This window comes from Pezoporus wallicus, unplaced genomic scaffold (assembly GCF_028554395.1).
Source record: "Pezoporus wallicus isolate ANWC-B61680 ecotype Strahan unplaced genomic scaffold, APGP_CSIRO_Pwel_v1 scaffold_2584, whole genome shotgun sequence".
Lineage (NCBI taxonomy): Eukaryota > Metazoa > Chordata > Aves > Psittaciformes > Psittacidae > Pezoporus > Pezoporus wallicus.
The window spans coordinates 9,574,370-9,578,787 of NW_026642851.1; positions in this window are offsets into that span (position 1 = coordinate 9,574,370).

Here is a 4,418-nt window from a genome sequence, read left to right on the forward strand (position 1 = left end):
GTAGGTCTCGGTAGGTCTGGACACATAGTCAAAAGACATAAAGGAGCAGATAGAAGAAGTGACACAGAGAAACAAGGCAGAGTTTGGACTTACATGCAAATCCCTTGTGATTATTGTACCTTGGGCCTTTACAGAATGAACTTCATAATTTCAGTAACACATCTTTTCCTCTCTTACCCTGTTACTGATAAAAGCAGGACATGGAGTATCTACCTTTTCACAACTCTAATGTAAAGAAATGTTGAAAATAGAATCTTGGGGGCAGGGATATATGAAGAAAGCAGCCCAAGACAAACATTATCATGGAGTTACCTGTTCACCTTTGCAACTCCAGTATGTATTCTCCTTCCAAGAAGTCATAACAAAGATTTGACAACTCAGTTTTATATGTAAACACCAAAAAATAGCCAAGAAAGGCACAAAAATCCAGAATATTTCAAGAGGTATGGCTTACCTAGATAGAAGCTTGCCAATTAGGGGATGAAGTAAGAGCTCTTATTCTGGTTCTGCCTGTTCCTTGCAGCTGTTATGTGAACAGCAGAACTGTAAACAGTTTTATCAAGCATGAACCTGCATTTCTCAATGGTTACAAGGTAAGGGATCTCTCCCCGGTTGTTGCAGAGAAAGACATTTTTGGATAAAAAAATCACCGAAGAGACTATTAAAACCAAAAGTCTAGCATATACAGTACTTTAGGGCATGTTGAAAACAATTTTAAATTGCTTTCATATCCAGTTTGAATATATTCCAGAATTTTGAGTTCTTTTACATTACCTGAGGCAGTTACCCAGCCCAAAGGGTGGCTGCTGAAGATCCTGAGTGCAGCAGAGCATATTTGCCAGAAAGCATTACAGGCATCTGGGAGAACACAAAGCAGTGTTTCAGATAATTTCCTTACATGCAAGTACCTAGGGACACCTCACAGAAAGCTATCCAATTAGGCAGGCCTAGGAAGTGTCCTACAATATGCAGTAGCATAGATGCTGTACTTTCCCTTTGTGACTACTGTACTACATTCAGCAGGTGATGGATTGGCACTGCAGGCTGGAATCTAAGTTCTGTCTACCTTCAATTTCAGCATAACTAGCACCTGGAGGAATTTGAAAGTTCAGCCTTAAAGCAGTTGCAGCATCTAAGATCCACAAGGGAAGCTTGGACCATTTAGCTACCACAGTTAACCTGTTCTGAGTCTACAGACTGACTCAGGCTTTGAAAATTAATTGTAGTAACTTCGACATGAAGAAAATGGCTGAAAGCTGCCATTCAAGATGTTCGTGTGGTTTATAAATTTTTGTGACTTTTAAATCATCATTTAATGATTTAAAAGTCACTGCTAGACAGAATTCTGGGCTTTGACTAATTTGGTCTATGATAAATATCTTTAATACAAAACTACATTTTTGTTTGTTGTTAATCTCACTGTGCCAGACTAGAGCAGCGAGAGCTTCATATTGCAGTTTCCTGGCTCCTGAAGATTCTCTTCCTGCTTTTCAGGTTCATCTTATTAATAAAGAGTTCTTTATAGCTGAAATAAATGCAAACAAAAATTTCCTCTTATTCTTTAATACTAGAATAAGCTTTATTTCTTTCATAATACTATGCAGATATTTCCCATAGCCAGCTATTGCGGTGCATTGATGTTTGACTGGTAAAGCATTATTTTAAAGAAATGCTGCTTACATCGTATCCTATGACAAATTCTTCATATACAGCCATGAAGACGAGCCAGGGAATTGTAACTATATAGTGGGTCACACCCAGTGTGATGAATTTAACTGTTATTGTTTCTAAAAGAGATTGTCCACTTGGCTTCATCCCCCCCCCCCTTTTTTTTTTAGTTTTGTTTTTGTTTTCTAAGAAACTCCAGCAACTTTGGAAAAATCTGCAAAACAAAAGAATTCTGAGTGTTTTGAACATGCAAACAAGTAGCAGTTTAAAGCCTTTTTTTTCCAAATACCCCAGTAACCTTGATGTAATTTTGTATACTTCACAGTTTGCCTAGAATAAACAGTGCAGGGAAAGAAGTGTATTGGAAAGCAGAATCTGGTCCAGCAAGTTCTCCTGTAGCGTAGGTAGGTGAAATGTTCACGGCCGGCCAAACCCTGAGCTCCGCACAGAATAACCCACTCCATAAGGGTGCCAGAATCCTGGATCCAGACCATTTGCTAATTGTATTGTTTGTGTAAAAGACAGACCATTCCTCCTGAGCAAACAGCAAAACGTGATTGTTTCTTAACTGTACAGTGATTGGGGCCACGTGTTGCATACTGTTGATTTTTTTTCCTCTGAAGAGAGAATTGTTACACTGCTTCTTCAGCTTTAATATGGCCATTGGAATAATATGGGAACTGTTCTGCTTGTCTACCTTTATAGCAGCTTTGGGAATTAAAGTATTGAGTCATCTGAATTTTCCATATGGGAGCTTCCACCTAGGAAGAGTAACTTAGTCATTAATTTAATGAATTTCGAATGACTAGTTTGAGACAATAGCTTTCAAACTATTATACAGCACTGTCCTGGTTCAAAGCATAGCTTTGAACTTTAGGCACACAAATCCTGTATTTAAAACATACGGGCCCAAATTGCAGAAGTCATGAACCCCAACTATGAGAAATGCAGTATCAATGCCTACCAGTGAAAAACACAGGTCATTTACCATTGCATTTCAAAAACATTCTATGACAAAGACATGAATAAATCATACTGCTCCAGGGAATAAGTTAAGTGCTTTAAATCTCATTTCTCTTCCTTCAACTCCTACTTTCCAGTTGCTGAAACAAATGATATGTGGTTCTTGGAAAACATCCTTTTAGTAAACTACTTGAATCTGTTCCCTTTATTGCATGGTCTTAGTTCAACCCCAGATTATCATATTTATTATTATTATTATTGTAAGCATGTAGGAGCTCTACTTACAGACAAAAACGTTACTGTCTCAGACACTAAGCAAAGAGAGAAAAAAGATCCCCATGACAGATAACTTACAATCTAAGCCTAAGACAAGAAACAACTGGCTATAGTGCCGGGGGAGTTCAAGAAAACTGCACAGGTCAGCGAGATAAACCCTAATCTCAGCTCAGCAGCAGCTAGGCTGCTGTCAAATTTTGGTGGGCACCACTGCAAGGAATATTTGAGGAAGGATTTGAAGACAAAGTTACTCCAGTGTTTGCATGTTTGTGTGAATTTCTCCATGCTGTGGAGTCAATGTGGAGACAGGCATGGAATAATGGATTAACAACACAGGTTTGTACTGTGACTGAACAGAAGTTCATCCTCACAGTAGCATCAACAAGGCCAGGTGACATGAATGCAGTCTACTATTTGGCTATGCCTGCTCATCTACAACCATTTGTTGGAGGTACAGTTTAGGAAAAAAATAAGTATGTTTTTTATAACTTGGTGAAATGGAAGCCACATTTACTTCAGCACCCTTTAAACAGTAAAGAAAAAAAAAACACAAACAAGAAACTTAGCGCACCCTGGATTCCTGCCACAATGCCACTGCTTAGTCTGGAGGATGAAAACCCAGAATTTGCTCACATTTTATTTACATAACATTGCATAACAAAAAGGAGCTGAAGGAAGATTGAGGCAGGATGAAAATAAAAAAAAACCTGCAATCAGTCAAGTACACATCACTGCCTCAAATGTGTACTGATGGGGAGAAATGGTCAGTGATACTTCGCTTAGTCAGGCTCATTATGCCTCTAAGTTACTGAGGTGGACAACCCCAATCAGCTAGAGGGCTCAGCAACTGGCTTCCTTAAACTATGGGAAATGTCAGGCAACCTTAATAATAGGCTTTGCTACCTGTCTCTCCTGTAATTATATTATTATTATTATAAGCATCATAAAGCTGAGGATGAAAGTGTTGACTAGGATTAGCATTTATCTAGAACTGCCATTAATCTGCATATATGTGAAATTTTCTTATCTGAAAGATGTCTGCCTTCATTAGGACTGAAGTTGTTGGATACATTGTATGCCAGTGAAAGGACTAGGTCTTAGCTGTGTGGCAGAGCCATCATAGCAGCAGTTTGTGATGATGACTTTTCACACAAATACACAACAGGACAGAACATGCCCTCCTAAAATAAAACTCACCTGCAGAGATTAAGCAAAATGAAATCACTGAGGAATTTGTCCCATATTATTTCTCCCACAGAATTTTGCCCTTAGTGTTTCATGGGGGATATACGGTTACCCCTCTACAAGGAAGATTCTTGAGGAACTGTCCCAGACGTGGTCACCAGGAGTGCATGCAGAACCCAAGAAACCACCGTGCTTGAGACCAGCCACATGGAGCCCATATGCTCTGGTCAGACCTGATGCTTGCTCGAGGCAGCTCTGTCGGAGCCACACAACCAGGAACTCCCTGCATTTGTGATGATGCCATATCTGATCCCTTCCTTCCTGGA